Below are 24,051 nucleotides of genomic sequence, written 5' to 3'. Positions count from 1 at the left end.
GCAGGCCATTCCAATACTTTATCACTCCTTCAGTGATTTTTTTTTTATAATATCCAACCTATATTTCCCTTGATACAGCTTGAGATTATGTCCTCTCCTTCTGCCAGTTGATGCCTGGAGAAAGAGACCAAACCCCACCTGGCTACAGCCACCTTTCAGGGAGTTGTAGAGAGTGATAAGGTCACCTCTGAGTCTCCTTTTCTCCAGGCTAAACAACCCCAGCTCCCTCAGTTGTTCCTTGTGTTCCAAGCCCCTCACCTGCCTTGTTGCCTCCTCTGGATCCGCTACAGCATCTCAGTGTTCTTCCCAAATTGAGTGGCCCAGAACTGGACACAGGATTCAAGGTGTGGCCTAACCAGTGCCAAGCACAGGGGAAGGATGAGCTCCCTGCTCCTGCTGGCCACACTATACCTTCTTGGCCCCCAGGACACATGTTCAGCCAACTGTCACCAGTGCTTCCAGGTCCCTTTCCACCTGAGCACTGTCCAGCCACACCGTCCCCAGCCTATAATGCTGCAGGGGGTTATTGTGGCCAAAATGCAGGACTCGGCACTTAGATTTATTGAACTTCATTCTTTTGGACTCTGCCCATACATCCAACAATTCCAGGTCTCTCTGCAGAGTCCTTCTCCCTTCCAACAGATCGACACATACTCCCAGCTTAGTGTCGTCCACAAACTTATTAATGAAAGACTCAATCCCCTCATCCATGTCATCAATAAAGACATTAAGCAGAACTAGCCACAGCACAGACCCCTGAGGGACACCACTGGTGACTGGCTACCAGCTGGATGCAGCACCATTCACCTCCACTCTTTGGGCCCTGTCATCCAGCCAGTTCTTAACCCAGCAAAGAGTGCTCCTGCCCAATTAATTTATATATATCTGAACTCTTCTTTACTTTGAATAATTGGAGTGTGATTTCAATGTGAGTCTGAAAAATATTCCTGAAATACTTTGTATGCAACTCACTTGGGTTTTCTACAGATATCAGTAAAAACGTTCCCTTAGGGACAGTGAAATAAACATTTTCTGGAGGAAATCATGAGCTAATGGGATACATGACCAATAATTTCAATTTTCTGCTTTGTTTCTGTTCATATGGATGTACAAAACCCACCCTCACATCCCATGTATTAGTCTTCCATTTACAAACGGACTGAGCCTTGACTTTCATTTACTATGTCAGAGATGTAGTTAGGTTTGACGGTATCAGCTTGGGAAACCCATGAGAACAATGCTGCAGTTTCCTGATAATAGGAAGAAAGAATGAGCAGAAGATATATAGGAGTTTAATTCACTTGACCAGAGGCAGGAGTCTATTATGATTTGGCATACTGGGAAGAATGAGTCTGACTTAGGTGCCAGTGCAGAAGGGCAAGGTTAGTGTGGAAATACATGGATTCAGTTATCTTAATGTAGGTGACTAGACTCAGGTGAAACAGGCCAGGATGATATTATAAGACAGGCATCTGCACAGTCTACCAATTGTGACACAAGACAAGCGACACATTACCTTTCTGGAGTGCCTGCTAGAGACCAAGTAGAACATTTCAAATTCCTAAAATAACACTAAGAAGCCATGGGGCATTTGATTTTTGCCCCAGCCTTAAAGGAGAATAAATCTTACATTAAATTAACCACCTAGGGTAGGATTCAGTTTTTAAAGATAATTTTTCAATGCTATTTTCAGTGCCTTACATTATGACATCCAACATTCATTTGCTGTACAAGTGGTTTTCCCTTAAATCCCTTGACATGCTTGTCAACCTTCTGAACTTCTAGGAAAATGAGGCAGCCTGGACACCAGAAAGCTAGACAGAATAATCAAATATCTAAAATGTCCATCAATATCTGTCAGATTCCAGGGAAATAAAGAAAATAAAACTGATTTTTTTTTGCATTGATTAAGCCAAAGAATAAAATGCTAATTTAAATGTTTTGCATTTAAATATTTCTCAGATACATACACAGCTCATTCCAGTTGATTCTGTGGCTGAGTATATGACCCTGTGCCCTCTGTATTTCTTCCTTCCATTTGTTCCTGCTATTAGAGATGTTTGAATATCACTTCTACTAGGATACATAGTTCTCAAAAAGTTTGAGATATCAATATAGCAACACAGACTTGGCTATCCCATAGCTAATCTATTAATTGACAAAAGCTTCCTTTTTGTTCAATAATTGCTTACTAAAAGGTGCATTTTTCTATTTAATTATTAGTCAAAATGTCACCTTTGCCTATTAGTCTTTGAGCTACAGTATTTCTTTGCAGATGTCTTCTGTCATCTTGCACAACGTAAAGTATATTTGTGAGTTTTGAAAACCTGCTTAATGATTTTTTTACTCTATGACCATAACATGTAATTCAGCATGCAGTAGCTACTAAATAGTTTTCATGTGAATATAAAACTTGTGGTTTATATAAAAAATGTCTTCATGATGGCATGTAAGAGCTTATTAGGAATAATACAAGGATTTTTTATTTAGCAAGACAATAGATGTCCATGGCCAATCACATTTCAGAAGACTAACATTATATTTAGCTGATTTATAATGATAAGTGAGACTGTATAATTGACAAATGTAAAACATTACATAATCCTGCTATTTTATGATATCCTAAAAATTTATACTGTGTTGCTATAAGAACTCTTTTGTAATCAAACTTATTGGTATTTTTTATATTTCATTTGACAAATGGAAGCCAATACCTGAAAACCCAAGGACATCAAATAAAATCAGTTGCATAAAGTAAAAGGTATGTGTAATATCTTCAGTGTATTCCGGTATCACAAAGCAGCAAGAATGAATGGGAATGGTTATATAGTGAAAACTGATCTGTTGAGAACAGATTATTAGAAGGTCAATGACAGAAGAAAAGTTCTCTTAGTTTGAAAGAAGATGGTGGTGCAGAAAAAAACCCTCTAAATAAGCATTCAAAATGGTCATAGCTTCCACAAATCAAAGCTAAAAACATTTTGAGGTTTGTATATTGCTTTTTGACACCCTTAAGCCTTATCCTATGATGTGTGAAAGTGCTGTAGACACTTTACTGTTAATAGAAAAAGGCAAACACAAATCAATAACTTCCTCTTTAGCGAGCCGCAGTGTTGGACAAGTCCTGTCTGCCCCTGTTAGTGTGTATTATTGCTTGCTGGCTGAAGATAAGATTGATTTACTTTCCCCTCAAATTCTCGTTATAAATTTCCTGCTACAGTACATTCATTTTTAAGAGAAGAATAAATGAATTGCTGGGTTAGAGATGACACATCCTTGTGGTGCAATATAATAACTGTTAACATCCTTCTGGGAGAACAGGGATATTATTTCCACGTGACTGTCATTGTTCTCTGTCCCTGCCTTAGTAAACAAAGCCTTTTCTTCTTCTTTTTGACATGCAGTCACAAACAATGAGCATGGAACATCACACCTCAAGGTTACTCTTGTTTTACTTATGGAGAGAAGGCCAGGTGGTGAACTCAAGGGCCTAAGCAGGGGTTTTGGTGTAGCACACAAATGACAGTTTTTTTGCCAGAGCAGGTTTTTTTTTTAACAAAATGTACAAGTAATTTGGGCATAGTTACCTAGATGATCACCCTGTCAGTCAGCAGTTTAAGCATTTTTGTCCTTGTTCTTTCTGTCTATATCTTTGTGTCCCTGAGTGAGAATAAGTCATTATGTTATTTCTCGAATTACTACAATACAAACAGATCAAATGATTTTGTGTTTCTTAATTTTTAAAGGCTTTTGCTGAATGCACTTGCTGAAACATTTAGTGATCCAATTGCAGGTCATGATTTAGAATTTTAACAAATGTGATTAAACATAATCTGTGGAAACATAATCACTATGTTGTAGCAACATGCATTCATACACATACAACCCTCATTACTTCCTATGTCCCACAGTAACTGAAAAAGCAGTGTTAAAAGCAGTATCTATAGTAATTATGTGATATTTTTTCCATAGGCATGGATATCCTTTCTTCTTAATTGATTTTCTTTGAAAATCTACAAGGACAGCAGTAATCAGCAGTGAGTTGTCAGCAGGGCTGGCTGAAATCAAAGCTATAACAAAAATCAGTACCTGACAGAAAGTTTTATTCATTCTTCTACCAGTTTTTTGTACTGTACGTGCTCCATTTTCTTATGATTTTCTAATTCAAATGTGTCTTTTTTCTAACCAAAAGCCTCTTAAAAATTCTGTTCAAAATGTAAATATGTTCTTGTATTCATAGTCAACAAAAAATCCATAAGCAATAATAATTGATATTAGTTCTTTATTTTTACTCATCAGAGAGGGCAAGATGAAAATAATTATCCTTCCCAAACTAAATATACTTACACACATGGTTCTGTATATATTGATGTGTATAAGGCATGACAAAAATTGGGATAATTATCTATCCAAAAAAAGGAAAATCAATTTAATATATTCTCCTTCTGGAGATAAATTATCTATATGTTTAAATGACCCATAGTTAAGAGATAACTCTGAGAATAATGAATACTATGAAAAGTTTCTGGGCATAAAATGACTTCAGTTCTCCCATATCTTGTACTCAGAAGTGTTCTTTTCCTTTCTTTACATCTATTTTAGCCAAAAGATAGTACTTAGAACTTTTTTCCAGAGGACTAGTGATCTTGTGTTGTTGGGCATGTTGAAGTTTATCTATGATCTTGAAAGAGATGACCCTTATTCTTCAGTGCAGTATCTGCTGTCATAGGACTTCTTATGGTACCAGGAGAAAGAAAAAAGCTTAATCCATAGAACACTCTCTTGACTATATGTAAACACCCCATGATGCCACCTACACACAGTCAAAAATACTTTAAGTTAGAAAATTTCAGAGTGATTTATATCAGGAGGGGGCTCTGGAGATCATCTAATATAACCCCATGATCAAAGGAGTCAGTACAATGCCGGCAACTGGAGGCCCTGTTTGGTCAAGATCTGAATTACCTCCAAGGGTGGAGGTACTGCAGCCCCCTTTGGAAACCTGCTTTTGACACTTCTTACTGCTAAAAATGTTCTTTTAAATATCTATTTTAAATATTCTTTGATGATTCACTTTCAGCTTGGTTGCCCATAGGCCCTCTTCTGCAGAGTATTTTAGCTTTTTATTCATCTGTGACTGAGCCAGAACTACTGCTGTTGGTACTAGCTAGCCATGTGGATATTCCCAGTCAAGTCTTCAGTCACTGCTTAGACATATCCTTGCACTTACCGGACATCTAAAATATTCAAATGATAAATGTCTTTTGATTATGAATCTGTGCTCTGTTTTAAGCAGTTCTGAAGGATCTCTGCTCTGTGGATCTCATTTCTGTGTTACACAGGGAGCAACACAGAATTTTTATATATATATATGTGTGTGGTGAACAAGACAGAAAATATCAGGAAAATAGTATGGTCTTATCCTTACTTCATGTGAATGCCATTTTGGTGAACTGGACTCTTGCCCTGGGCCACATAGTCCTTATGTAATGCTTGATAATCACTCCAAAGAAACTGTTCACAAATGATTGTTAATGATGTGATCTTCATTTCTTTTTATTTGATAAATTAAGTTCTACTTTATAGAACTGTTGAGTGTTACAGTAACACAAATTGCCTTAATTTTGTGCTTATCTTTGCAGCTGTTTGGTATTGTTTTCTGTCTCACCCTTTTTTTTCCTCTATGGCTCTCTATGCCCAAAACCCTATACACGACATGCAATTGGATTTAATTCAAATGTCTAAGTACTGACTGAACAGCATTCATATAATTGAAACATTTGAGTCACTATCATCAAGACGAAATATGTCTTCCTTTTTGTTCAGTAAGAATAGCACATCTATCACTTGTCCATTAAAATTTATTTGGACTTGTATAATTTCATTTAAAAATGTTTGCATTTCCTAAGGGATTCAGTAAGTAAATATACTGATGATAATTAGCAACTCTATTTAATTATATAATGAATACTTTCCAATTTTTGAATGAAAAACATATTTCTTGTGTTTTATCTCACAAGCAAACAGGACGATGGCAAGCAATACAAGTTTAATGATTCAATAGCCTTGGAAAAGGGAACATTTTACATGCATTTTTAAAGGATATTGCAATAAAATTGCAGTGCCAACAAAACAGAAATGCCTGTGAGTTCAAAAAGATTTGGAACAGGGTAAAGAAGATTGCTTTGAAGAAAAAAAAAATTAGAAGGAAAAAGCTGCACAGAGTTATAAATAGCCACAAATGAGATACTTAGAAATTGTTTCTCTGGTGTTTACTGCAATGCATTAGGAGTGAATAATGAGTCTATTTATGTCATGGTGACCAGGCTCCCTGTTTGATAGAGAAGTCTGTTTGCTAAAGGAATTTTTCAGATGGCAGGCCATATACAAACTTTTAAAAAATTCCAGGATTGAGAAATATTTATGGTTTTTGTTACTAACCAAAAAAAATGTGAATATTTCTCGGAAGACAATTGCTTCCTTAAAAAACCGCACAAACCTAAACCACAAAAAACCAAAGAGAACCCCAAAGAGATCTGCTTCTGACAGAAAAAGCAAATCCGTACTTATAGCTATTGTTTTTCAGAAAACTCTGACTTGTCTGCCTTTTACAAAAGTTAGATTTATGTCTGGTAGTATCCTTGAGAAGCACAGCATCAACCAAATAGCAAGGAGCAGCTTCTATAGAATGTCAAGGGAAGAATAAAATCTTTATAGTTTCAAAAGCTCTAGGAGCCTTACTTTAATATGTAGACAGTGCTTTTTGAAAAGCCATCAAGCCTATGAAATTGCACACTTTATTCTTGGAATAGCTGTGATAGCTACAGAATATCTCAAGTAGTCCAGGGAACAGTCTTCATGAAGTAGAGTGTATTTAGTGGGCTTCTCATCATTGCCAGAAAGCAGGTAAGAATAAATGACAGCCAAATGTGTCATGAAAAGTTTAATCTAGTGATGATGCAGATGTAGTGCATTTGTTATCTTTCTGAGCTCGGGTAAGGACACCCTCGTGGATGAGCAGGATATGTGTTTGATCATGCATGTGCAACACTAAACAGAGCAGAAGGGACAAGCTCCATAAGCAAACCTGACCTTGTAACACTGTGATTTTGTTTAAGGGAGAAAAGTACATTCTGGATGGAATCTGGCCAGATTCTAGTATGTCACCAAATTAGAATTCCAGCTGTAACCTGGGGCAGTTTTGCAGGAAGGGTTTACAGATTTTAAAGGTAATGTCACAAAGATTAGGAGACACAAGTCTCCGAGCCTTGTGCTCTTATCTCTTAAGCTCTAAAGGTCTTTAGAATAAATTAATGGATACTTTATGTATGTAAAAATGATGAATAATGAAAATTATTCCTGAAATTGTCTTTAGTTTTGAGAAATATCAGGGAACTGAGTATTTGGCTTCCTTTCCCTCATGAAAATTGTTTATTTTTGTTTTTTGGCTCCTTTTTAATCCAAATATGAGAGAAAAATTGGAGCAGTCAGGATGTAATACCTCTTTTGCAACTTAAGGAAAACAGAAGGAGAAACAGAAACATGAAAGCAAAGAGGCTTATTGAGGTCTTTTTCTTTCCCAATGAATTTGGATACTTTTCTTAGTCTCTACTAGAGTAATGGAAACTATGACATATTGCATTCAGCAGCTACCCAAAGTCAGAAATAGCTCCTTACATCTGGCAAAGGAAAAAAACCACAACTACCCTTCATGCTTTAACTAAAATTTTCAAATAATTTTTGCATCACAGTAGAAATAAGAGCTAATTGGTATCTAACCTTGCTTTTCAACCCTTTATTCTCAATTTGATATATACTTTTCCTTTATTGCCTTTCATATTTATTAACCTAAAATTTAAAAAATTATCTAGTAGTGCAGCTGTGGCAACATCTCTTCCTTTAAGCCCAAATATTGAAATCAGATGTTCATATGAAACTCATTGAATGAGCACAGTCTCCTCTGACAGTCACAGCCACAGGCAGTTGGCCTTAGTTGTCAATTCCTTCACCACCACAGAGCACAAAACAATGTTTTGAATCTGCTGTGTTCTGTGTGTCATTCTATGAAGTGACACACTAGAATGATGCTGAGAATAAACTTAAGTTGTTTTTTCAGCTCGAAAAGTTTTTTTTTTTTCTGTTGCTGTTTTGTAAGCAAACACAGAAATATATATTTTCTTCTGAGGTGAAATACAAATTGATCTTTAGGACATGTTTTCCATTTGCTTCCTCTTCTTGACCTTTGAATGAGTAGAACTCATTCAAGTAAATATTTTTTATTTTCTTGAGGACTTTGCCTTTCTAAAGCTGAAGATATGTAATTTGGAGAAGGAAGCTTCCTTCCTGGTAAGTAGAGAATTCAGAGGTGCATCTTGTGCACCTCTTGTATTTTTTGGTTCCCACCACTACAAAATATAAACATAGTTCTTAATTACAAACTGTCATGCATTTCAAAGACATCAGAACAATTCTTCTAATCCCCCTGACATATGCGAGGACACTTTCCACTAGATCAGACTGCTTAAAGCTCCATCCAACCTGGCACTGAACACTTCCAGGGATGGGAGATCCATAACTTTTCAACCCTATCAAGTGACTCAGCACATTCAAAGAAAGAATTTCCTCCCAATAGCTAATCTAAATGTAACTTCTTTCAGGTTGAAGCCATTCCCCCTCATCACTGCATATCCTTGTAAAAAGTTATTTTCCAGTTACCTTATTGGCCCCTTTAGGTAGTGAAAGGCTGCTAAAAAGTCTTCCTGTCAATAAGGAAAAGTATAAAATTTGGTTCAAATCATTATGGATGATATGTTCCCTTCATTAAACCACCTGGAGTTAATTTCTGACATGACAAGTGCACACACTGGCTTTCAGAGCCAAAAGATCAGTGGGAAAATAGAGACAAATCAATTTTAAAGACCAATTTGAACATTTTATGTTCTTCTTTTCTCTTCTTTTTCCAATGATATATTACAGTCATTTTGTTTCGTTGGCAGCTCTTGTATTCTGGTAATTCCAGACTGCAAAATTATCTGGAAAATACAATTTCCTTTTACCTTTCTCTTTCTTTGGCCTGATTCATTTTAAGTTGTTGAATTTCTATCTGATCTCCTATTTATGCTATGTGAATTATTGGCTGAGGCTGATGTAATTTAAAATTGCATATATGTCATATTACGTTTGAAACCTTTGCCACCCTGATAAGGATATGTGGGGTGTGGTGGGTGGTTGTTGTTTTTTTTTTCCTTTAAGCATAAGAATAATTTTATATCTTATCTTACTTTACACTGCATTATTCTTACCTAGATTTCTTCATGCTCGAGATCTTTATAATAATATAATGATTAAAATTTATCAAAATGTGAGATTTATTCCAGGATAGAATGTCATCACATTCCTTTAGAATCACATTCTATTATTCAAGTCATATGAGAAGAAATCTGTTTTATTTTCTGAGTGCTTCTCTCAACTTTTCTGGACAGCTTTACAGGTAAAAATATTATTATGCAGAAGTCATAAGCAACTTTTCATATTACAACTTTTACATTAATTTTATTTTAAGGAATTTTTGCTCTTTTATTTTTAGCTAGAATGTTTTTTAATTCATTAGAATAATTTATATATTTATCGTTATAAAAATAAGTTGCATCTAAGGTATCAAAATTACTTTCATTATAAACCGGTTTAATCTGTTGTTTCTAGTCACATTTCTGTAAATCCAGCATTTGGGGTACAAAGTACTTAAACTAAAAAATTATTTAAACCAGGTTTTGATGACTTTCAGTTCTTCTATATCTTAGATGGAAGAACTTAAAAATGATAATGAAAAATATAAGATCTCACCCAAAACCAAGTTTGATTTGATTTTGAAATTTCATATTCAGAGAGAAGAATCATGTAGTTCTTTGTTAAGTAACAGTACTTCAGCTTGAATATAATCTATATCCAAAGATTTTTATTTTTTTGTTTGTTTGTTTTGTGGTTTTAATATAAATTATCAATTTCAAAATAGATTTAATCAATATAAGGTTTTCTTAACTACTGAGTTAAAATATTAGGTTATTATTAATATTAAAACCAGAAACCAAATTTGTTTTGAAAAATTTGGGGTTTAATTACTCTTAAATTGAATTGGATTGGATTGAATTAAATAAAATTAAATTAAATAATGGAAGAAAAAAATTGCTTTGGCCTGTTATATTATGTAGACCATCACAATTTCAGTGCTGATCTAGTCAGAAAACCTGTGTCAGAACTAGCTAACAAAATAACAGATTAGATTGATAATGTGTTCTTTAAAACGTCAATTTAAGTTTGTAAAGATATCTGGAAAATTTATGGGAATTACAAAAATTGCCTCCATTGATCTGGAAATTTATAAGTTACAGTAATATTGAAAGGAGTCAAAGAAAATTCAGTGGCCTTGAAAATAAACCTATTTTCTGATGCTTCATATGTCAAAATAAGTTTAACACACTTCACATTCTTACCTATTCTAAATAAATATACAAAGATCAGTCATTGGTTTAGAAATTGTAATATATCATAGTTAGACTACGAGGGATTGATTCTATTTTCTTTCTGTTGAATCACACTTTGAGATATATCTTGTTTCCACTTATAGATGTGTCTGCAAACAGGTGCACAGAGAAATCTTAAAATTTTTACTTAAAATGAAAAGAGGCATTTTCAAAGCAATTCTTATGCTTAAGACTTTAACTTCTCATGCCAGAAATTATAACCAACTTGAAAGTTATGAAGAATTTCTCCGTAAAAAAGAACAGTTAGTGATACGGATTTCATTAGATCAGCTTAGGATGTTCTAACCAAAAATATTTTTTAATATTAAAGTTAAACTACTGGTTCCAAAATTGTAGAACTACTCAAGAGGTTGCTGGTAGAGACAGAATGAGCTGTACTACTTGGTAGAACCATTAAGCATAATGTTATTCATTCTTTAAATTTTTCTAATGTTACTTTTAATCTTCCAGGATGGGGAGTCTGACAGTATTGCCACAGTTTTTTTCACTAGTTTTATTCTCAAAATAAATCCATTACGTACAGATCAATTTAGGAGCTGTCTGCTTTTTGGAAGGGGTTAGGAATCTGGGTGCATTGACAGATTTCTATTATTTTGGTTCGGTTCTATTTTAGGACATATATAATCTCCACCACGGTTTCCTAGGGCACAGATAATTCTCCTGAGATGCATAAACCTGCACAGAGCTTTAATATACCCTGTTTTCTCTCTGAGCTGCACTCTATTTTGTTAACTGGTGCTGAAAATTACTCATGCTTCTAAGAGACCAGTACTGTAAAAGGCTAAGATTCACATATGCTTACCTATAGAAATAACTATTCATGATATCAGGTGATGCTCAGTGTGAGGAAGAGGAATGAAATTAGCAGTAGGAGATTTTAAGCACCAAATATCAAATATATTTACAGTGCCTAGGTTTGCATCTCCATTGCAAATCTTCAGACTGTTCTACTGTAGGAAACTCGTTTATCCTATTCTGCCATGCTGTCAATACATGAAATAGAATGAACCAGTGTATATAGTAATTTTGAAATAATCCTTGCTCTCCCACCATATTCTGATACTGTATAACTGGAATTATCAAAATGACTTTTCTATTTCACGTACAGTTCAGAAGAAAATTGTGGCCAGAGTTGTAAAATACAATTTCAAAGGCTTATTTTCTGAAGAGGATATTTACTCATTAATTCAGATGTTTCATAAAATTAACAAATCACTGAAGCAGCATTATTATCATCATGCAGTTTCTGCCCAGCCCTCCTAGCATACATGATAAACTGTATTTTATTCTTATGTCCTTTTTTTCTGAACTGGATTGTTACATTATTTCCTTTACTAATCCAGAAGCTATTAAGCACAGTGGATAGCTAGACATAATCTGAATGAATAGTTTCCTTTATGAAATACTGTTAAGGAGTAAGGTTTCATTGTTAGTATAGGCTCCCTGAGGACTGAAGAAAATAAACCAAGATCAGTATAGTGGTTTATTCTATTTACATAACTGTTGGCACTTTTCATTTTTCAATTTTACCTGATATTATAATATTGTTTTTTCTTTTTACCTCCAAGGCATCATGAAATGGGAGAGAAAATGTTTCCAGGAAATGGGATTGTTAAATTTCTTGCTTGATGGAAACAGAAAGAACACATTCACTGAAGCTCTTATTGATGTTTTATTTACTTGAAACAAATAATTAGAACCCACAGTAAGCTATTAAGTATGATCTATATCAGACATCTGTTATTCTAAAGAAAATAAAATATATGCCACTTCTTTACAAAAAAAGATCCCTAGCTCCTGAAACAGTAAGAAAAATCTGGTATGAATATTCATCCCACTTTCTCCTTTTAGAACAACATGCAGAATCTGTTTGAGAGTCACAAACTCACATTCTATAATAAGGAAACTCCAGATAGATAACTTTTAAATTATTATTTATCTTTACATTAGGTTTGAGAAAGAAAAGTCTTAGAGTCACTGTTCCTTTTCAGTGTACACAGTCTCTTGTTTGTCAAAATGATTTCCAATACCTTTTCATTTTACACTTTTGAATTTATGATTGCACTAAAAATTCTCATAAAAATGGTGAGAATTGAAAGAATTTCCACAGAACGCCGGTTTAAAAGTTTCTGAAATTAAACCAGGACATTATAAGAAATTATTCTGATCTTTGCACAGATGTGTGGAATTTCTGAAAGCAAACCCTTTGCTATATACACATTTTTCCCCGATTTGGACTCCTAGACACCATCTCTGCCCTACGGTGCACTACCGTGAATTCATTGTAACCTTAGGGGTGCAGAACTACCTGTATCAACACAGACTGAGATGCCTATACAGAGTTATGCTCTATAGACACTTTGTACAAATGCTACCACCACAGAGATGAACTGCAGTCTATTTAGATCCTTCCCCAGGCATGCTGGAGATTCCAGGGTCTTCTCTAGATGAAGCCAAGCAGAGAAATGAGCATTTTTTACCTTCCTCAGCTACTATAATCATAAAATTAAAGAAAAAAATGCAGTTGCCTCCCACACTGCTCATGTAAGACATACCAAATGTATGAAACACTTCAATACCTTTTAAGGTTTCTGCATTGGAGGTCTTGGGCAAGTTGCAGTGCATGTTCTGCTTATATCAAATTTTTTATTTGAATTGTGGTTAAAACTTATCAGGCCTTTTCCATGGTCTTGTTAATGAAGGGTATGTGATAATTACTTGTGTTGCTCCTGTCACCAGGAATTGTAGTCTAGAGCACCAGACTACAGATGTGCATTACTGTAACAATAGATTGTTGTTTGCAGGCTGCAGCTCTGTTCTGCAGGGTGACTGACATTAACCAGGTTATGAAAACTTGAGGGGAATTAAAAAAAATATTTATGTAACAGAAGATAACTCCTCATTGAAGATGTAATTTGACCCGGAGACAGTTTGCTCCACAACTAATTCATTGAAATAGAAGTCTCTGATTAACTTGAATGGAAAGAGAATTAGGCTGCTGTCAAGTACGGAGAAAAGTCTCCAGTTAAAAGCAATGCTTCAGAAAAAAAGGCACCCTGAACTCCTATACTTGAACTTAGCATTTTATGCACATCCCCTTGGGCTGTGACAGAAATGAAATACAGGAATAAGATATCATTAGTTCACAGTGGTACTTTTTTTTTTTTTTTTTTTTTTTTTTTTTTTTTTTGAGCTCTGGTGCAGCAGACTGGCCAATGTAAGATCTTTTAGGTTTAGAAACTAGCACGTAAGAAAGAAAAAAAACCAACCAAAAAAATCATACTTCATGAGAGAACGATAAAAAAAAATTTCCTTTTCTATATTGACTTCAAAGGAAATTGTCAAAGGTATAGTGATTTTTAAAGACTATGAGTATGTTTTTTTCAGAAGGAAATGCAAGTTTCTATTTCTAGAAAGTTTTCAAAGGAAACTGGGACTAGAACTACTGCAGCTAAAGATTTTTCTGTGTTAAGACAGTCATGATTTTTTATTAGATGCACAACTGCTACTACCATCTGGAGGTTTTACATGACACTGCTTAAACATTTGCAAATGATTAAGGGGTCTCTTAAAACACAAATACCAGATTAAATTGCCAGAATAAAGTTCCAGATGTACTAATATTCCACATCCTAAACTGACTAGTGGTATAAACAATCTCAGCAACATCTATGCTGCTTATGTTCTGAGTCTTAGGGATGCACTGAAATCTCTCAAATTGTATTTACTAACTTCAGGTTTTAATTCTTACATTCATTTCCCAGGTGAAAAGGTGAAACTCATTATTGGGAATAGACTTAGAAAAAGGTCTATGACCTTTCAAGCTCTCTAAAGCTTCAGACAAAGTAATTAGCAGACTGAACTTAAAAACAATATCAGTTTTTGATATACTTGTCAGCTCTGCATAAGTTTTCTGAGATGGAAGAGGAAGACAGAGAGAGGAATGTCCCTGGGTATTTTAATTTTTTGAACAAACTCTTTTAAAATATTCTTGGTAGGTTTTTTAATAGGAAAATCTGTATTTTGTGCATTGCATGAGGCAAAAACATTTTCCTTAATTATATTTGATAGTTTATCCATCTTCCTATGTTTCCCTCAGGGAATAAAAAGATAACTGGTTTCTTAAAGCAATAAAGGCAAACTGTCTAAAGCAAATATTAAGTTGTGTTATAATAGCCTCAACTTTTCTAAATTACTTCAATAAAATCCCCAAATTGCTGTAATCAAGATGAAGATTGGAGAAGCTTTGCAGGTCAAATGGCAACTTTATTAATGCGTAAAGCTAGCAAAAAAGCAATAAAAATAAGATTTAAAATGTATAAATACATTTAAAAGCAGCAAATACAGAACATGAACTGCCATTTTATACCATCAGTGGGTATGTAGAACAGACATGAGAAAGCAATTCACCTAGTTTTGTTGATATTGAAGAGTTCATTATTCTGCACTAAAATTGTAGGGAAAAATAACAATAACAACAACAAAACAACAACAAAAATAGAATTAGCACTGAAATGTTTGGGAATTGTTACTTTTAAAATTATATTTTTAAAATTGTTTAGCATGTTATTGTTAAGAGTAAAAAATACTCAACCCTAAACATATAATTCACAAAATATACCTTAAAGAAACTTCATTGATAGCAATTAATTTATCCAGGAGATTTTGACAACAGTAATAACTGTGTTTTACTATAGCCACTAGTGAGTATTACTAAATTTGCAATGCAGGAAGGAGGAAATATTCAACCTATATTGCTCTTGCTCATACACATAAATGTTCTGTCTGTTTCACTTGGTACTTTTTATACAATATACTCCTTTATATTATCTGCCAATATCCTGCACAACCCCAAGGAGTACCTATAAAAATCTATGCATGTGAAGGGGTACATATTAGTCTTTCCAATCCTATTTATTTATATTTTCTTTATTTATTAATTTAATTATGTATGCAATATTTCTTTGTATATGTTCTCCCTTATGAAGTCTCCATTGTTCAGAGAATAGTGCTTCAGCCTACTTGTTCTTCTCTTTCAGTGTTTTGGGGCTTTAATGATCTCCTGTGGATTTTTAAATGCCATCATGTTTTAGTAATTGAAACAAACAATATTTATGTTGGAGGTCTGTTGCTAATGATGTTACTGCTGGGGTCAGTGTCAGGTCCAGTCCCATTCAACTTGTCAAAGACTTGGATAGAGGGAAAGAGTGCACCCTCAGCGAGTTTGCAGTTGTTTCAGAACTTGGTGGAGTGGCTGACACACCAGGAGCCTGTGCTACTATTCAGAGAGACATGGACAGGGTGGAGACCCTAATGAATTTGACAGACGCAAGTGTGTAATCCTATACCTGGGGAGGAACAATCCCATTTACCAGTACAGGAAATCAGCTCTGCACAGAAGGACCTGGGAGTCATGATGGTACAAAAGTCAGCCATGGGCCAGCTGTGTGTCCTTGTGGTTGAGAATGCCAATGGTATCCCAGGCTGTGTTAGGAAGAGCACTGCCAGCTGGTCAAGAGGTGATTCTTCCCCTATGCTTAGACCTGGAGAGGGCACATCTGGAGTGCTGTGTCCAGTTCTGGGTTCCTCAGTACAGCAAAGACAAGGAACTACTGGAGAGGGCCCAGTGGAAGGCTATGGAAATAACTAGGGGAGTGGAGACCCTCTCTCCTGAGAAAATGCTGAGAGTTGTGTCTGTTCAGCCTTGAGAAGAGATGAATGAGACAGGATCTTGTCAATGCCTATAGATGCATTATAAAGAGGAAGGGGCAGTCTTCAGTGACATAGTCTTCAGTGACAGGACGAGGAGCAACAGGCACAAATCAAAACACAGGAAGTTTGACCTGAATAAGAAGAAGAACTTGAGAGTAACAGAGCACTGGAATAGGCTGTCCATAAAGATTGTGAAATCTTCTGCTCTGGAGATATTCAAAAGCCACCTGGAGCGGGTCTGTTCTTTTAGAATGACGTTGAGCTACATGATCTTCAGTGGTCCTTCCAACCCTGACCATTCTGTGATCCTGTGAAAGGTACAATTGAAAAGTTCTATATAAGAATACACAAAAAAAATGGAGCAATAAATCATTAATCTTCTTGTTCTTATATTGATTATTTTCCTGGAAACAAATGAATAAATATAAACTTAAATCAGGTAAATTATTTCATTAAAATATTATTTTCTTATATTCGTCTGTGTTTCCTATGTACTGGTAAAACAAGCCTGGATGAGCTGGAACTTTCCACTGTGTATCAGTGGCTCATGTAAATTTTTTATGCTTTTCTTCATGATGAAATGCATTTGGTCATGAAGGGAAAAATATGAAGTGCACGTGGCAACTAACAGATGAGTTCATCTGGAATTTGAAAATCAGTTTTTTGTTTACAAGGTCTTACTAAAACTTGCAGACACTTTTGAAAAAGTGCATTGGATGTAGCCACAATGTCACTTAATTAGCTGATAACCTTCTAAAATGGAATCTCATTTTCTAATTTTCTCCTACTTTAAAGAATAACATTATTCTATTTTGCAGTTTTTACAAATCCCTTCTAATTGTCATGCAGTATGTTAGCTTCAAACACTTATACCTTTAATTGCTTTTACATTGCCTCTACGTTGCAAACTCAAAAAAAAAATAAAATTACAATCAATAATGTAGTGGTAACACGTCAACATCTGTGAAAAACTATCAATCTTTCATAAGAAACATAAAACATAAAAGTAAACATCTTACTTGAATATCTGTAAACAATGATGAATGCCATTTCCTTCATTTTGGAGTACAAGAACATTGTGCTGGCTACTAAAATGAATGCAGACGAACAATAGTCTGCAAGTTTTGTTTCTCAAAAGAGAGGATATTGTCACCAGCTCAATTCAAAACTTTTTATGTGACAAGATAGGAATAGTTCAATGGTGCTAGTCTTGGGTTAAAATCAGTTGTCCTCAGAGATGATTCAACTGCCAAATGCAATATATTTTTCGATTAAAATTGCTTGTAAGCCTGGTGAGGGATAGCTAATTTTAGTAAGGCATAAGGTTTTTTAATTTCTCACAAGAAGAGAGAAGCATATTTGTCCATGAATCTCTAAAGTTTTAAGTTTCGTCTGTAACAAAAAAGTACAAATAAAGTGTACCTCTTTGAGAATAGTCTCAGTTTTAAGTTCTTTTTTTAAATAAAAAAGTTTGACTTTATTCAGAAACATTTTTTATAAAATAAATAAAAACAAAATAGAAAAATGCAGAAAAAAGGACCTGAATTATTCTGGCTTGGTTTTCCTAAATTTTTATTTTATTTTATTTTACTTTTTTTTTTTTAATTGTTGTAGGATTTAAAAGATCTTAGAAAGTTTCACAGTTTTCCAGGTGTCTGAACTGGTTTTTGGCTGACCACTCTCTCAAAACCACATGAAAAAAATCTGAGTCTATGTAGCGCTTTTTTTCCCTAAGTCCTATATAACTCTCTTTGCAAAGAAGTGTGCCTGATAAACAGAGAAATTACAGAGACTACTTTGCAATGGTTTTTATGGTCCTTCAACTAAGGTTAGTTTCATGAACCAAAATAACCAATGAGGATTGAAAAATAATTGGGATAAGGCATTTGGGAGCTTGGTAGCTTTTAGCCCAGCTTAGTGGTTTATGACTTCTTCTTTTTATTACATATGCTGTAGTTATGATTCAGTCACTGAGCTGAATTCACAGTATAGAGGACAATAGAAATCAATACCATGGAAAAGAATAAACAATGAAAGCTGTCGATTAATGACAGCTTTCTTCTACACAGATAAAAATTGAGCCTTTATCAGATAATTAGAACTTCTACGTCTTGCTGAATTTCAAACTTAGTGCAGTGGCAAACCAAAAAATTAAAACAAACAGAACTCCAACCATGAAAAACAAGCCATTCCATTAAAGTTAGAAAGTCCTATAAATTCTGATAGTAAGGTGTTAAAGTTTAAAGCTGACTGCCCTACACAAGAGTTAATGATATCACAGAATCACATGATAAGCTGAACTGGAAGGAACCCACAAGGATTATCATGTTCAGCTACCAGCCATGCACAGCACCAGACCCAAGAGTCACATCCTGTGCTTGGGAGCATTGTCCAAATATTTCCTGAATTTTGTCAGGGTTGGTGCAGTGATCACTTCCCTGATCCACTGCCTAACACCACTTTGGGTGAAGAACTTTTTTCTGTTATACAAGGTTAACCTACCTGACATAACTGCAGGCCATTCTCTGGGATTCCATCACTGATCACCACAGAGAAGAGATCAGTGTCTGCCCCTCCTCTTTTCCACACAAGGAAGTAGCAGATTGCAACGAGGTCTCCCATCATTCTCCTCTTCTACAGGCTGAACAGGCCAAGTGAGCTCAGCCTTTCCTCACACAGCTTCCCCTCAAGGCCCTTCACCATTCTCCCCACCCTCCTTTGGATGCTCTCCAACACTTTAATGTCTTTCATACATTGTGGCACCCAAAACTTCCCCCAGCACTCAAGGTGAGGCCACCCCAGTGCAGAGCAGAGTGAGACAATCCCCTCACATGCCTGCCTTGTGATGCTGTGCCTGATACACCCCAGGACACTCCTCTTTACCTATTTTTACATAAGCACAAAGAATTTCACAAAGTTATTGTTTTATGAAATATGCCTCTTCTGTTATACTACTGTCAGGCAATAGAAGGCAGAAAGAAGAACCTCCACCAGTAGAACAAATTTTTTTCCTTTCCAAGATGTTCTGATAAGATGCTTTAGTACTTCCTTGGATTTAGAAAAAACTATTTTTATTCAGAAGGCCATAGGTTTGGGGATTTTTTTGTTCTAATACTTATCTCGCTGCGCTTGCCCAAATGTCTGTATGCTCAATCTGACCAAGATTTCTTGAAAAGAGGAAGGGTTGCTTCTACTTCTCTTTTTAAACAGAAAAACAAACCTTCTATTCAATCAGAACCTTCCATCCTGTTTTTTTCTTGATTGGATTCTTTCTTTTGTGACTCCATATAGTGCTGATCAAATGAGACCATCTCAAAAGGAGAAAAGATGGTTCATATTTTCAGGGGATAATGTAGAATATAGCTTTTTTTTGCTAGCCAACTTACTTTAAAAGAAGTTTTATCAGACCATTGTATAGAGTATTCAGTTCTGTTTTCAATTAATTTTCCCTCCCAACATGTCATACATCTCACCCTCTCATGTGGCCTTCCAGCTGTCCTTGAAGATACACCTCACAAGACACTCACACCCTGTACAAACAGGATCTTCAAGAAGAGATGGGGACATGGAGCTCTAAAACCAACATTTCCATTCATTTCATCAGTTCTTAAGGCTCCCGTGGTGACACTAAGTTTTAATTTTCCACCAGTTTCTAGTGCACTGTTTCCAAATTTGTTTTTATGCAAGCCCTAGTGAACACAATCAAACTTGTAATGCAAAGTGACTTTGTGGGACAAGATGCAATCGGTTTATGAGTTCTAAGGACTTTTTGCAGCCTATTTGCCAGATTTTATCAGCAGAGAGAAGTTAACTACTGTTTTTATCCTGGGATGTGAATTTGTTCTCTTTTGTAGATGTTTATTTCCATCACTTACACTAAAACTATTATTGCATGTGGGGGTTTATCGGTTTAAAGCCGATACAACTTTAATTGATGGAAATAAGAAAAAAAAAGGGAAAGAAATATGTATTTACTTGCAGCTATACGTATCTATTCTTAATGAAGTCCTGCCTATTACACTTCCAGAATAATAATTTACTCCGGCATTAGTAAGGAGAAAATTGTAATTAGATCAGAAATATTATGCTTAAAAACAGAATTAAATTTAGAAGTCTGATTTTCTCGCATAATCAATGTGGAGAAGGGAGAATTCATAGGAAAGCTGGTTATTCTGCCTTTGTTCTCCAGAGACAGTATGCCTCTTAGTGATTGAACCTGACATGCTCTTAAATAAGGGTTGGAAACTGTACAATGTTTTCTTTGATACTTTTTCTATCCCTCTTTCATACAAGAGTGCAGATACAATGCTGCAGTCAGCTAATGATCAACTTACTCCCAGCCAGTTTTGCATATAAGGGATATCAAATGATTTTGTCCAAAACCTGATATGGCTGGTGCCAGCAGACTTATAAAATGGGGAGAATACTGAGATTTTACTCCCAATACTTACTGGTGCAGACATAATAATTTTCTTCTTATTTAAATGTAGTTGTCACTCAACTATATAGTTATGAAGCTAAATAATATTTATTGAATCGTCCTTCCTTCCTTCCTTCCTTCCTTCCTTCCTTCCTTCCTTCCTTCCTTCCTTCCTGCCTTCCTGCCTTCCTGCCTTCCCTCCCTTTCCCCTCTCTCTCTTTCTTCCTTTCTCTGTCTTGTGTTTGCATGCATGTATTTATTTTTTCCAGATATGACCTTATGATAATAAAAATTCAGATGAAATAAGCAATATGAAATAAAGTTATGTTTTTTATGATTAGTGGAATCTGCTTGTCGAGAAGAGTACAACCTCATAAAGCTGATTGAATAGAATCCATTATTGATCAGTGTACTGTAAAAAAAGTGAAGAATAAAAGTTAATAGACTGTGATGGTTATTTATTATGATAAATTTGGGAGTGGGTATTACAAAGAAGATGATTTTTTTCACTACCATAAAAAATCATAATGCCATTAACTAGATATCAATGAAATGTGATTCTGTGGTGGTGAAATGAAAAACCAAACCAAACAAGCACACTAAAATATACTCTGGTTATAAGTTCCAATTTTATTTCATTGTGTCCATGCTGGTCTCAGTTAGAAAGAGAATTTAAGAAATAAATGAATGCTTTTGAGTAAGAAGACAAGTTTCCTATCAGTTTGACATCATATCTTGTACTGAAGAATTCTGCATACTACAGTATTGTTTTTCTCAGTACATCCAGAAATAGATTAGTATACCATAAAGACAGGTGAGGAAACCCAGGTTTAGAGTCAGGCTGTAGTTAAATTCAGTGATAAAAGTGATGGAAATCTCTGGAGCCTAGAAAGAGGGAGTAGACAGAGATTATTTTCAGTCCAAATGAGTGTGTGAGGATGCAGCATTTCCAGGACATTTTAGGAAAGTGAAAATAGTAAAATATGTCCTTGAATGCATGTCATCTATATCCATTAGAAGTGGTATATGTTAGAAACAAGAAAAAATAACTGTTTAAAGTGTGGAACAGTTACAAAACCAGATCTAAGATCAGATTAAGTCAAAAAGCTTAATAAGACTGATTCGTTTTTCATTTAAATCTGAGAAAAATTTCCGTACAACTGGCCTTTGCTTCTCCTTAAAAGACACAAGCCGTCTGTGAGGCCAAAAAGTCTCAGCCACTCTGCAGCATAGTCTTCTGACAAACCATTTTTTGTCAGCACTTGTACATGGCAAATGAGTTAATCATATAAGAGTTTTCTTATAATTAAATTGACTTGAATGTTGAATTAAAGGCTTACTTTTTCTATGGTGTGGTTTTGCTAGTGATACAATCACTCTTATTTCATGTCAGAATCTATTCTTTGCAGCTCCATAGACTCCAAATGCATTACCTTAGATAAAGATTTTTCTTCCCATTTAACTTTAATTATGCTCTATCATCATATATTAGTGGAATACTTAACACTTTATTTTTCTACTTTAAAAAACCTTGTTGCCATGAAAGTTTTTCCAAAATGTCATGGCTCTTTGTCTTAGATTTTATTGCTTCCATAATTCTCATAGGAAATAAAATATCTCTTGGCATAAGAGTATCAATTAGGTCTTGGTGTGATGTCTTTTTCAATGAAAAATATTTCTGTGCATGAAATCCAGAACAGCAACAACAAAATCACTTAAATATTTTGTACAAAAGGCTGTGTAAGAAAATATTTTGTGTGCACAGGGAATATCAAGCCCAATGTCAAAACACAATCTAGTACACTGAATAAAAACCATGCCTCGACTATAGGAAATCTTTAGGGACATAGAAACCCTGTGTTTTCATTAAGAAATAAGATGACCTGTGAAAGAGGATGTCTGTACAATCCTTCTGGGACTAACAGCAACAAAACAAATCCGTTTTTAAAACAGAAAGATCACACAACAATGCATTTGCTCACAGACAAAATCTGCAGAGCTGCCAGGCATTTGGGAGATCATTTCCAAATGCTCTACCAACCTCAGCCGGAAAAAAAAAAAAAAAAAAAAAAAAAACCAAACAAACAAAAAACACAAACCCAAAACATTTTGTGGGTTCATAGAATAGAAAATAAAATAAGCTCCAAAGCGTGCCTAAGGACTGACTACAACACAGAGACTTCTGTCATGTGGCTATGAAATATGTACTGACTGGTTCTTCCGGGTGACCTCCTGCACAGCTTGGCACACAGATCCACTCATGGCAAATCCACAGTGACTGCACAAGTAGGCTGTGTGGCAGATCTGCTTCCCCATCTCTGCAGATCTCTGGGTCTCTCTCCTTTCTCTCCTGTGGCAGAGCAGCCAGAGAAACTGTGTCAAGCCTACGGCATGTAACACAGCTCAGACAGGAAACTCCAGTGGGAGATGGAGAGATAGTGAGACAATATTTCTTCTAGCCTATGCTTCAATAATTAATAACAAATAATAGGATTCCAGTCCCTTGCTGTATTCTGATGATGACACTTTCTAGTACGAATGGAGAAGCCAGAGAGGAAGAAAGGGATTTTGCTTTTAGAGCAAGTCTGATGAGTGCACCCTGCCTTGTACTGGGAAATTATTTTATCCATGTGAAACAGAAAGCTGGTCTTTCCTGCTACATCCCATTGTGGGATGTCAGAGAGCTCTGGCATGCAGTGAACTGAATAAAACAGTACCAAAACTCCCCAAGCACCTGTGGAAACAGGTGAAGTAGGTAGAGACTGAGTTTGAAATAGGCAGTCCCAAGAGTAAGAGACTCTTCCAGGATACATCTATAAGGATCATAACCAAAGTAGATATAAGGCTTGTACGCTACATTTTCACCTAACTCATTCCTGCCTATGCATGGTTCAAGTGCATAAGCCTTGCTCATAAAATTGTTGTTTAAATATGCTTTTAGGAAGGCAGACTTACAGAAGATTAGTCTTTCCCACACAGAAGCACAGCACTTCACCAGACCTACTAATCTCTACATCCAGCTGCAGCATACCGTGAAGACTAAAACCATCTCTCATCCCCTGAGCTGGCCTGAGGATGAGAAGTAGCCCATCAGGGGTAATTATTTGTTCAATACTGATGAAGGAAAGGGATTATGTCTCTGTAAAACAGAAGAAAATGCCTTAAAGATTTTAGGCCTGCAGTGGCAGGAATTTTCTAGAATTCATCATAAGACAGGGACAGCGAATCTTAGGCAGGGATCATGATTGCTAATGGTGTGCAAGTAGGGCTTGAGGTATCTTCTGTTTTCTGGCTGCTATGGAACTTTTGCTACTCACACTGTCTGGCAAGCAGTGGCTGGTTATAGGAAGCATTCAAAGCATGAGCTAAAAGATAAGG

At 35.4% G+C, this 24,051-nt stretch overlaps 1 long non-coding RNA gene across 1 annotated transcript; it reads left to right on the top strand.

Moving 5' to 3' along the window:
- The first annotated feature begins 9,256 nt into the window (after positions 1 to 9,256).
- On the top strand, positions 9,257 to 17,245 carry LOC135295439 (uncharacterized). The gene is made up of 2 exons (XR_010357537.1): positions 9,257 to 9,490; positions 15,581 to 17,245. It is a non-coding gene; the product is annotated as an uncharacterized LOC135295439 (long non-coding RNA).
- The last annotated feature ends 6,806 nt before the right edge of the window (positions 17,246 to 24,051 follow it).

Source organism: Passer domesticus, chromosome 2, assembly GCF_036417665.1.
Source record: "Passer domesticus isolate bPasDom1 chromosome 2, bPasDom1.hap1, whole genome shotgun sequence".
Lineage (NCBI taxonomy): Eukaryota > Metazoa > Chordata > Aves > Passeriformes > Passeridae > Passer > Passer domesticus.
The sequence above is the reverse complement of the archived record's forward strand: the minus strand, read 5'-3'. Positions and strand labels throughout refer to the sequence as shown.